The sequence below is a fragment of the Zeus faber genome (genome assembly GCF_960531495.2).
Source record: "Zeus faber genome assembly, chromosome: 6".
NCBI lineage: Eukaryota > Metazoa > Chordata > Actinopteri > Zeiformes > Zeidae > Zeus > Zeus faber.
In genome coordinates, this window is record NC_137201.1 from 1,122,323 (window position 1) to 1,135,561 (window position 13,239).

The window sequence follows — 13,239 nt, forward strand, 5'->3', positions numbered from 1 at the left end:
TTTGTAAAGGGGAAATCGTCTAGGCGGATTTCACGAAAGTACAAAGCATCAAAAATATTAGAAAGTGACTAAAATTACACATTTAATCCAATATGGCTGACTTCCTGTTGGGAGTCGGTCATGGCGGCCACATAATTTTTTTAAACTCTTTGTGATGTTATATAAGTATACCGAATTTCCTGAGTTTTCATGGTAAAAAGTGAATTGGTTAGATTTTTTTTAATTTTGAAGAGAGCATGTTCGGCCATTTTGCCACGCCCATGCACGGGACCCATATAATATCGATAGGGGGACCGAGACTAACATGTGTGGAAAGTTTTGTGAGCTTTCAAGTTTCTTAAGGCCCCCAAAAAGCTGATGCAATTTGGCTGAAGAACATGAAGAATTAGATCAAGAACAAGAAGAAATAAACAGAGACAATAAGATCCTCATCCTACATTTGTAGATGAGGACCCTAACAAGAAGAAAAAGCTGCAGCCAGCGATGACCGGGTCCTCAAAGTGCAAGTGTCGTCGGGACCCAATAAATCGGCTTGGAGGAGTCTGCAAAAGTACGGAGCATGAGAATGACTAAAATGTCACTAAAATTGCACCTTTAATCCAATATGGCCAACTTCCGGTTGGGTCTCGGTAATGGTGGCAATACAGTCTTGTGATGTTAAATATGTCTACCGAATTTTGTGAGTTTTCATTGAAAAAAGTGAATAGGTTTGATTTTTCTTTATTTTCTAAGGGGTGATGGCAGCCATTTTGACACGCCCATGCACGGGACCCATTGAATATCAAATAACACATGGGGACTGACGAGTCTGCAAAGTTTCGTGAGTTTTCGACTTTCGTAAGGCCCCAAAAGTCACGTAAACCCAGTGTTTTTTCAAACATGAAATTCAACGTGTTGCCACGTCTACATAGTGTGATGAAAACTAAATATTTTAATAACTTTTAATCCCCAAGGTGTCTTGCAGACACTCGCCATGTTTGAAGTCGATTGGATAAACTGCATAGGAGGAAAAGGACAGACAGAAGGGTGAATTCACAAAGAATGGATTGCGGCTGCTAATTGCACCATGAATTGCCTATCAATTGCGGTCACTATCTGCGCATACCGATTCACAAAAGATATTGCGCTTATGATATACCAATGCCCATACATATTTGGGATTTGAAAATAATGTCAATTGTCCGTGCCACCCCGCAATGGGGTACCTTAGAGGCCCTAAGGTACCCCAGGCCACAATTTACATTGTTTTCAAATCCCAATGACAGGTATCTGATTGTGCAGGCCGTGGAGCTGTACATGGTCCTATGAGGTTCAATTTCATCTGTGGTTTGATGCCAATTTTGACCACATCGCAATTCCCTATAACCTTTAGTTGTTTTTTCTATATCTTTGAGTTTAATAGGAATTATGAAACAGTTATTGTCAATGTTTGTAATGTATTTTTTTGTACAATAAATTGATCAAGGTGTCAAGTTGCTTTTGAAGTTCATGGCATCACTATCTTCGGATGCTGTGACTGTGAGTAATTTTAATTTTAAATATAGCTGCACTGCAGGGTCCAGTTTAATCGCATTAGGTACAGTTTTCCAAGTTTCCATAATGCTGTGCTCAGACATATTCCGGACAGTGATACAAGGTCTGTACGATGCTGTAACAGTGATCCACTTTGTTCTACCCTTGCTGAAGGCCTGTCGCCGCCCAGGGCGATGGGACTTGATGAGAAAAATGCATACGTTCACCCAGGGAGACATTTGGGGGGGGCGCAGACTTGTAGGAGACCTCTGACCCAAGCCACACCCTCTGTTGTTGAATAAAGCCCTCTTGATCAGAAAAAAGATCAGACTGGTCTGAACATTGCTTTGGAGCATTACTGAACCTTTCTCCTTATTCTGCAGAATAAATTATCTTGAATATTGTCAGTTTTGTTTTCTTGTAGTGGGCAGATTAACCTCACCGATCATTGTGGAAGAATTTTTTCCAAAATGCATACATTTTTCTCATGAAAATTCCTGTCTTAAATAAATGTATACTTTACACTTTGATGATATGGAGTACTTGTGGTCGAAATTACAATAAATCCCATCTGATTGCATGTGAAAACAAGACAGTAAAATAAAAAAATGAAGTGAACAGTATTAAGTATTTTTATCAAAGTACTGTTCTTTTATAAGCTGAGCAGAAGAAATAAATTGCTAATGTTTTTTTCATAGCCGTATATTGCCTGCTACAAATGCTCTTTTCACTTATATAGTCCATTATTTTATCACCTGGATTGGGCATTTACAATTGGCTGTCCTGGATTGTATCACAATTTCAGCACAGAAAGAAATACTTTTGGATAAAATGCAGGTACAGTATATTTTAAGACAAGCCCTCTCTTAGACTTAAGAACCAATATTTATTAATGTATTGTTTTGATTACAGATTGACAGCTTGGTAGTTGGAGAAATGGATGACGGCACTATGGCAGCTTACATTCCAGTGTATGGTGATCAAATTGCTACAAGGTGTTTCTGTATGGCAAAACAGAGAAGAGGTGGAGATGATACTTAAAGGCTGTCGTTATTGGAAAAACTTGAAGAAAAATGGGCACAACAAGCAACAAAGATCAAGCTTTTGAGGAGGAGCTGTCACGACCAGGGCTAGGAGAGACCCAACCGCACGACACGGGGAGACGGGAGGCAGACACAGGATGATTATTAGTCCACACGGTGGAGCTGGCTGGGGGGACCCAGTCAGGTAGGGATGGAGCAGGGCTGGGCAGGGATGATGATGACCGGGAGGAGGGGTCCAGGATCCAGGTGGAGAGATGGGGAACCGGGATGGAGAAGGACGGACAGCCTTGGTCGACGAGCGGAGACAAGCAGGTAAACCGGGCTGGCTGGAGATGGACAGACAGACTGGGTCGACGAGAGGAGACAAGCAGGTAAGGGGAAGACAAAACAAAGAGACATAAACTAGAGACTTGAAACAGGAACTAGGAACGGCGCCAGTAGCTGTACAACTCGGGTAAGCTAGTTGACGGTCTGGCAAAGAATGACTGGGAAGCTGGAGACTAAATACTGTGGGGAGTGATGCAGGTAATTCATCCCAGGTGGGTGCATTTGGCTCAAGGAAGGAGCTGCAGATGGGGCAAGAGCGGCCTCTAGTGGCGCTGGGAGGCCGTGGGCCTAACAGGAGCATTCTATGCAGACAACAAAGATGGATCTAAGAAATAATAAAAAGGCCTTAAAAGATGACAAGAAAAATTCAAGTAGGGTGGATACATGACAATAAACAAGTGAGAAAACACAGTGGTGGAGGAACCAGAGTTCTTGTTATTTCCAAGAATGCCCAAAAAGCTGAGATTCTGTCACATGCTAAAAAGCTTTTTCTCCCCAATGAGACATCAAGAGAGGGAAAGTGGGAAGTGTTCCATCATGACATTGTTGACTTTCAGGAAGCATACCTTGATGAGGGTGTTTGTGTGGGAGAGCTTTATGAGACACATAAATTGGGGGTATTAAGGTTTTACTTGTGTACAGAGCGGCCAACCAATGGAGATGAAGTGTTCACAAAATGGTGGAAGAAGCTGATAAACAGACAGACGCAGCAAGGCCAGATGAGCAACAGAAAAATACAACAGACCATGGACAACAGGAACACAAAACAGATGATGATGAGCACACATTTCTGACACAGAAATGACAAGACAGTGAACAGCAGACACACACCATCGAAGATGATGAGCAAAGTAATACCAAGGTGTCAGCTTTTGTCTCCTCTGCTGTTGACCTTATGATCTTACATCTTTGTGTAATACATTCGAGGTAATGTTTGTTCCTGTGCAAGGTGGACCATTTTTTGGTGATCTTGAAGATACAATCTTACATCAGCCTATCTTCCCAATAAAAGAGGCAGATAAAAACACTAATGCCTACACCTCTGGTCCTATTTGTGAAGAGATTGAGGTGGAACTATTGTGCAGCTAATGGGGAACACAATAGGTGACGGACCATTCATGCAATGTGCCAGAGTATAACCTGACCTCCGGTGGTTGAGTTGTTGTGAATAAAGCTACTAAAAGAATACACGCCGTCTCCTCAATATTAGATAAGCTACAGTATCTACAGAACCTGTGAAGCTTATTACATGGTGTCAGAGTGCTCAGTCCCGTCTCCAGTGAGTGTCGGTGGCGACGTTTGATGAGAGTAAACACGGACGTTTGCATAATAAGTCCCAGTTGGAAAAGGCTAAGCTAAAGGAGCTAAATTAGCTGTTAGAAACAGTAGTAGCAGAACTAAAGGCTGATAGCTACCCGAGTTGGGGAAACAGTTTGAGACTCAGTGCTGGTGTAGAGAGCAAAGCATCGCGTGTGCTTTGAAGATTTTTGATTTTACTTTTTTGAGGGGGAAAAAAAAAACAACGAAGATGATGGATTCCCTCTTCTCCATAAGCCCACCAGAGAATTTTGACTTCTCAGACTTTCCCAGCTGGCCCAACTGGATCCGCAGGTTTGAAAGATTCAGAATTGCTGCAGGATTGGACAAAAAGGATGTAGACTATCAAGTAAATTCCTTAGTCTACACCATGGGTGATAAAGCTGATGACATTCTTGGCACATTGGGCTTAAGTGATGCAGACCAAAAGAAATACAGCAGTGTAAAAGAAGCCTTTGATAAATACTTTGTTTGCAAACATAATGTGATTTATGAACGATGCAGATTTAATAAAAGAAGCCAAGAGCCAGGTGAATCGGCTGAATCGTTTATTTCTGCAGTTTACAAACAAGCAGAACACTGCCAATATGGTGCACTGCAGGAAGAACTGATTAGAGACAGGTTGGTGGCAGGCATAAGACACCAGGGCCTGTCAGAGAGTCTGCAGATGGATAGTGAGTTAACACTGGCAAAAGCTGTACTGAAAATAAGACAGCGTGAAGAGGTTAAGAAACAGCAGCCCATTGTGCGTAACACAAATAGCCAAGACCAAAGACAAGCTAATGTGGACATGATGAATTTTAAGAAAAAGTTTCAGAGACACACACGGACAGTGAAAAGCCAAGGCAAGGGTCAGGGTCAAAAGGACAATGAAAAAGGGCAAAAGAGTTGTGGACGGTGTGGCAAAGCACCACCACATTCCATAAACAACTGTGCTGCAAGGGAGGCAGAGTGCCGGAAATGCCACAAGAAAGGCCACTATGCAGCTCTCTGTAAAACAAAGCTAAGCAGTGTGGATGAAATCCAGGAAGAGGATGATGTAGACACTGTTTTCATAGGCAGGGTGTCAGCTGGTGGTCAGTCAAAAACATGGCAGAAGACACTGAGGCTAAATGATCAACAAACCACATTTAAGCTGGACACAGGAGCGGACGTGACAGCTATCCCAGCTAAAGTCTACTCAAAGAAGCAGCATGGCCCGCTCACCGCTGCAACAAAGAGACTGCTAGTACCAGGCAACAGCGCTCTACAAGTGGGTGGTCAGTTCAAGGGAACCTTAAAATACAAAAACAAGACAACTGAACAGCCAGTGTTTTTAATAGAAAGATTAGGTACCCACTACTTGGTCTGCCAGCAATTGAAGCACTGCAGTTAGCCTACACAGTTGACACTATTCAGACAGCTGACATCAAAAAGCTGTATCCCAAAGTGTTCACAGGCCTAGGATGCCTGAAAGGCATGTACAAAATTAAACTGAAGGAGGATGCCTTCACTACGTTGGGAGCTGAGCTCAGCCACAGTGCTGGCACAATACAGACCGACAAAAGTTGCGGCGGACGCTTCCTCATTTGGACTCAGAGGGGTTCTGTCTCAGAAGCAACCGTCAGGCGAATGGCATCCAGTGGCCTTCTGCTCACGCAGCATGATGGAGTCGGAGCATAGATACGCACAAATTGAAAAAGAGGCACTGGCGCTGACCTGGGCGTGTGAGCGCTTTCGGTCTTATCTAATCGGGATGGACTTTCTTATTCAAACAGACCACAAGCCCCTCATTTCCCTGCTGGGCAGCAGAGCCCTTGATGACTTGCCCCCTAGAATCCTGAGATTCAGACTGCGATTGCTTCACTTTACATACAAGATTGAACATGTACCAGGGAAGAACCTGATCACAGCAGACGCACTGTCCAGGGCTCCAATCCAAGCGCCGCTAACGGTGGAAGATACACAGCTGGAGAAGGATGTCGGTGCTTATGTCAACCAAGTGATGGAGTGCCTACCTGCATCAGAAGGGAGGCTGGCTCAGATCAGAGCTGCACAAGATGCAGACAATATCTGCAAAAGACTAAAGAACCTGGTGCAAAATGGATGGCCTACCAGGAAGGCTCTCACACCAGAGCTTCAGCAGTACTGGCAGTATCGCCAGGACCTGTTCATTGCTGATGGACTGCTGATGAAAGGCGAGTAACTGGTAATCCCTGATTCTATGCAAGAGGAGTTGCTGAACAAAATTCATGAAGGTCACCAGGGCATAACAAAGTGTATCGCCAGAGCACAGCAATCCATATGGTGGCCAGGTCTGTCAAAGCAAATTAAGCTGAAAGTGGAACACTGTGCGATATGTGCCAAGTAGGCTCATAACTTTCCAGAACCACTGCTGACGACACTGTTGCCAGACAAGCTGTGGCAGCGTGTTGGAGCAGATCTGTTCCAGTGGAATTCAGCTATGTACCTGGTGGTGGTCGACTATTTCTCTCGCTACATAGAAGTAGCTAACCTCATTTCCACTACTACAGCCCATGTAACGGAGAAGTTGAAGTCTATCTGGGCACGTCACGGGGTCCCTGAGGTTCTGGTCACGGACAATGGTCCGCAGCTAGCTGCAGCGGAGTTTGCCAGAGAGTACGACTTCAAACATGTGACCAGCAGCCCCCGTTATCCTCAAGAAGGGAGAGGATCCACACAGAGCCCTCATGGCTTACAGAGCCACACCCCTGGCACAAGGTGCATCTCCTGCACAACTACTGATGTGTCGAAACATCAGGACGCCCCTGCCCGTCAGTCAGGACAAGTTGGAGCCAAGGTGGCCTGACCTACAGGCTTTCAAAGAGAAGGATAAGTACCTGAAGGAGAAACAAGCATCCTGTTTCAATAACAGACATCGTGCACAACGGAAACAAGAGCTCAGACCAGGACAAAGAGTCTGGGTGAAGAACACCGAGCAGCCTGAAATCATCACAGGTCCAGCCCAGACGCCAAGATCCTACAACATCGAGCTGACCTCTGGAAGTCTTCGCAGAAACCGATACCACATCAGGGTCATTCCAGAGACTCCTACTGTTTCTAGATCAGGGCGCATGATAAAAAGACCAGTCAGGATGGACTTGTAATAACCTGTGTCTTAGGTAGAAAGTTGTGGTCAACAGGGCAGAATAATCCCTGCACAGCTTTGGGGACTCAGGCAGTCTACCCTGAACCCCTAGTGAATTTGAGTTAAAATACTATTTGATTTTGGTTAAAAGAAATGTTGGTATTCACTTAAAGGGGGAGATGTGGAGAGATTGAGGTGGAACTATTGTGCAGCTAATGGGGAACACAATAGGTGACGGACCATTCATGCAATGTGCCAGAGTATAACTTGACCTCCGGTGGTTGAGTTGTTGTGAATAGAGCTACTAAAAGGATACACGCCATCTCGTCAATATTAGATAAGCTACAGTATCTACAGAACCTGTGAAGCTTATTACACTATTCATTCTGAGATAGTGGCTGCTGCCCCTCCAAGTCATACCTTTAAACTTTTTCATGTGACTGTGAAACTTCACAGAGTGAATCTCTTAGATGAACTGCTTACCCAATTCAACGATGAAGCAATGATGAGCTACTCCGTGAAATACAGCTTCATTGGTGAAAGGGGGGCAGATGTTGATGGTGTGTCCAGGGATATATATGCTGCATTCTGAACAGATTTTTTAGACTGCAGCAGAGGGTGCAGATGTAAGGGTGCCATGTTTATCCATCTCTACTGATTTACTGTTTGACTCCCAGGTGTTGTATCTTAGTCTGAGAGTGATCTTTTGCCCACTACTTTGCAAGAGGCTCTTTTCTGTGCTGATGATCTTATGGATTGCACTGGAGTAAGAACAGCACCGACACAAGAGAACTTGAAAGCTGTGCTTCTCCAAGTGGCCCACAAGCAAATAATCCAGCAACCAAAATATGCACTGGATAACATTGCAGCAGTTGCAGGACCAACTCTCAGAAAGCTCTTCCCCATTGTGGTGGATATGCAGAAGATGTATGATGATCTTAAACCAACAACGCAAAAGCTGTTAAAGCCTCTCAAGCTACTCCAGCAGAGAACCAAAGTTTACGATTTTTACATCAGTTCATTAGGGAAGATGATGAAATAGGCCTCGGGAAGATATATACACTAAATGTACACACTTTTCCCTTCCTTGCTTACAGTACTTGGCTGTAGCCTTATCAGACCTGGCTGTCTATAGCTTTAGACAGTGTGAATGTGAGACAGAGCACATGAGGGGAATATGTAATAGCTATTAGCTCGGAAAGTGTTATGAGCTCAGGATATTTGTATTTATTTTCATGATTTTCATTTTCTGTTTTGTCAAGAAAATCATCACCAGACTTAAACTGTCTGTTATAAAGTGTTTACTGTTAATGGACTTGAAGGACCACTTAACCAAAAATACAAATATGCAAATGTGCAAAATAGCCAGCTTAAGTGCAGTTTTGTAGACAATGTAGACAGTCATATTCATATTTCAACTCATAAAAAAGGCATTGTTATCCTCTACAATGTTGAAATAATGTTGATGGCAGGAAGTCTTTTTTGTACTTTCTTGTGTTAAGGAGGCCAAGATTTTACATTGAAGTACAGTCAAGCTGTTTTTGAAATTTTTAATGATAATGTTGCGGTTTGAAATGTCTGAAAAGCCTGGGCTTTTTCCATTCTACTACCTTGAAAATGATTGCAATTATTGCATTTAAAGTTGTATTGCCGAAACCTTAGAGTATCTGTTGAAAAAAAGAAAATATTAACAAAATAAGCCTTTCTTAACAAATTTTATGTTGTACATACATGTCCATACATTTTCCTTTGCAAATGATTAAGAAATATGTATTTCAAATTGACTTTTATGTAAGCCACCATTTCTCATTTTAGGAGTATCACTTTTTGGACATTAAAAGAAATATCCTCACAAAGTTGCATTTTCACTGAGAAACTATATTCTGTTGGACTCTGTTGCTCATGTCAGCTGTTAATACTGGTAGTGTTTGTGGTTCTGTTGTAACATACATTAGAAGGTACTTCAATGGTGTCCTGCCTTTTTTTTTTTTTACAAACAAAAGCACATATTGCTATCTTCTTTTGTGCAGCTTTCTAAAAACCGTGTCTTCACTGCAGATAACTTTTAACAACCCACTGCCACAAATGTTAGTTGACAGTTTACAGCAAAAATCTATGTGTTCTAACATTGGTGAGGGAAAAACATGGATACTGTCTCACAGAGCAGAATTACTGAGTTGGGATAACTGCACTGGGTAAAACCTTGAACAACTTGAATTATCCATCTAACTCAGTACTCCTGCTTTGTGAAACAGGTTGTGCTTCCAAACAGAATCTTCTAAATAGATATTTCCATGTTAGTTGTGAGGTACTTGTATTGTGAAAAGTTGAAGTAATGAAATGTGACAAAATTGAAAAAGAAAAAAATGTAGGCATGCTTTAATTGAAGTGAAAATTAGGCTTTAATTGTTGATGGTGTAATTGGAACCACACTTAAACATAAAAGAATATTCAGAATGACAGACCACAATTCATCAGGCTACATAAGCAAGGTTTGCACGATTTTATTTGAACTTTTTAGCTGCAATTTAAATAACTTGACGGGAAAGACACAAAAGGGAAGGAAGCCATATTTCCTTAATGCTTAAATAGTTAATAAACACTAAATAACACGGGAGATAAAAATATTGCAATGCTCTGTATTAGCAGGTATTTTGCCTGATGCAAAATACATGTGTAAACATCACTGGACCGTGGCGATAAGGGCTCTATGTTTGAAAGTTTCAGCCTTCAGCTTTCTCTAAACATAAAGAAAAAGAGTGGACAAGTGAAACAATTTGTTCACATGGTTGCAACACCAACTGCAGACAAAATCAATTCTCCCCCTCAAATGGATGCATGTTAAATCCTATTTGAAGTCCCAGGCTCTCAATATGTGGAGATGTCTGTTTTGTGATCACAGGCCCAACAACACCTGTCTCTGATGGCAAAAGCATCAGAGAAGACCATGTCTTCTCTGATGCTCTTACTTGCATTTTATAGTGCTTTTATAGTGCTTTAAAGTGATAACAATTTTATAGTGCTTACATTTGCGATTAAAGTTTATTTTAATGTACATTTAGCAATTTAAACAATGCAGCCCTCCAAGTTTGTTTCCTGAGGATTAGCTGATGATCTTGAGCCTCAAGACCTCTTTCACCACGACGCTGACACTGCACCCCAAATATCACACTAAGCAGTGAAACAACAGCGGTATCCAATGGAACTGTCCTATAGGCTACAGCTATTCTACAATAGAAGCAAGCAAGCCATTACCCGACGACATTGGCTTGGGAAGTGTCATGATAGGATCCGACAGAGTCGTATGGTCACAAAAACAGGAACCATCTTAGAAAAATTACCTTTTTCTTTCCCATATTGCTTGAAACCTATCGACTGCTTAATAATGTGGAACGTCCTTCTTCAGTAGTTTTCCTTTAATTGGGCTCACCTGGCAAACTAATTATCACAGGTGAGATTGATTTCAGTGATCCAAAGAGCCCTGAGACACAATACCATCCATGAGTTTAATTGAAAAACAAAAAATTTAATGTTTATGACACTTAAATCCAATTTGGAACGTGGTGTAGACTAAAATTTTAACTGGATGAATGTATGTACAATATATCAATGCTTCATTAATTCACTATTTCCCTTAAGCATGTAACATCCTAACACATCACTTCTTACGATTTTCAACGTTCTAGCCATAATGCTAAGGATAATAGGTACTCTTAGGCCATGAAGGTCCCTTGTAGTTCGTGGGCTTTGTCCCTGTCGAGAAGAGGAGTTGTTGCTTTAATCACCATTAGTTCTTTCTCGGTTATTGCAGTTTCAATCAGCCTTTGGAGAAGGCCTCTGACACATGGAATGATGCAGCATCGGAAGACCACTAGCACACCTGCAATGACAGCTACAGAGGTTATTATGGACACCATCACCCCCTTCCACTGGCCGAACCATGATTCAAAGAGGCCAGTAAGGGAGGTGTCAATGCTGTAATTCTCCGCCAGTTCCTCAGCTAATGTTGTGAGCTCAGGCAATGACTTGGTCACCGAGCCCTCTGGAGCGGTGTTGTTGGGAATTAACGTACAACACATCGACCTGAACATCACGAATACCCCACCCTTCTCAGCTAAGAGCATGTGTAATGCCATTCTGTTCTACCACGCCATCAGACTAGTAGCTGCCGTCTGTTCTGCCAAGCCTTTAACTGCGTTCCTAGTGTGTCTATGAACCTCTGTTGGTTGTAATAGATGTAATTGATCCAGTCCACATTCTTATTTATCGTGGACCCCCAGAACAGTGCAGGTTCAAAACCTGCACCTATTTGATTTATAATTTTGAACTCTTCAGGTACCGCTCTGGGAACTCCAATAGCGTCGATGTAAACCTGTGTATCATAAGATCCTCTCTATTTCGTTGTCCATTAACAGAGTGGTGTTGTGCAGCGTCATGTACCGTGTGGGGCTTGGTCAAGGTGAACGGCATTACCAGCTGGACTAAGGCGCATGTCCCCATCTGTTGCTTGGTAAATTAGACCAGAGCCGTCTTCCCCCAGACAGCCACCAGCAGCAGCCCTGTCTTGGCAAAGCCTTGTAAAGGTGGAGGCTGGCAATACAGAAGAAAGGTTGCCCATAGTGGAGTGAGTAGTGACATTGATCACTTGGCTACATCCTGATAGTTGTTCTATTTGATGTCCCGCGGTGACAAACCTAGCAAAACAGGTGTAATTGTCTTTACTCACTTCAAATGGTGGTGGTGTCTGTGTTTTTGTCACTGGTGGAAATAGGTAATGTAAACCAGTACCGTTTGGGTTAGTAGGCATGGTTGCTTTCTCATATAACCTAACCATGCAGGGGAGTCCGTTGTCCGAATTTTCAAAATTTAGTGGAAAGGGTATGGTCCCCAACTTAGGCTTGGCAGTAGAACATGCATAGCAGTCGTCCTTGGCTATCGACCTGGCAGTGAACCTTATCCAATCTAACCATACGTTTTCATCAGAGTATCCGGTCTCTAATTCCATAGTATCCTGTAGTTCTTTGACTTTTATGGTCTTAATAAGGAACTTTTGTGGTACAGGTGTTGTGGCAGGTGTTGCTGTACTGTTGGTGGGTGGCTTTCGTATCACTATGATTTTAAGTGATCCCCCTGTGTCCCTTCCCCTGCTATCTGATGCCAAGTGATAGATTCCCCCATTGTCAGGTTGTGCTTTTTTAATAGTTATGTACACCGGGTTACAAGCGTCAGGTCCACATGGCATAGGTCCATGGCCGTGGACCATACTAAATCTGTGTTTTTTATCTGTAAACGTGTTTTTGCTTGTGGAATGTAAAGTCCATTCATAAGGATTTGTGTGCCACCACACCTTTCCCCAGGACAGACAATGAGGACCCCCTACCCCCACAGGTACTTTTGATCTGTCAATAACTGATGTGCTAGTAGCTGAGTACAGCTCCTAGCACATCCAAATGCCCATCCACATGCCACATTCCAAAAGGTCTAGTTGGAATGTGGTATCTTATCCTTCCACCAAATTCACCGCTGTTATCCCTTGTCCACATGACCAGGTAAGATAGTTGTTAATAGTATGAGTGTAAACATCTTTGGAGATAACTAGGTACTCAGGGATCTGTTGGTTTCTTCACTAGGTTTGAGACAGCTGTTCAATATAAGGACAGCTCCCTTTGTAGCCCAGACTTCCTCCTTTGTTCAGTTTATCTCTTTAGATAGTTTACAGTGCATCTTATCTGGATCTGGGTGTGGTTTGATTACTCTTTTGCAGTGCGTCAGGTGTATCCAGGTTGGCCTCTCCTTGATTTTCACCGCTGTTGGCGTTGATAGAAGAACTTGGAACGGTCCTTCCCATCTAGGTTGATGCCATCTTTTCCTCTGGATCACTTTGATGAAGACCCAATCGTCGGGTTGTACCTTTTGCTCATCCTGTTGCTGTAGGTGTTCTTCAGCGATGCT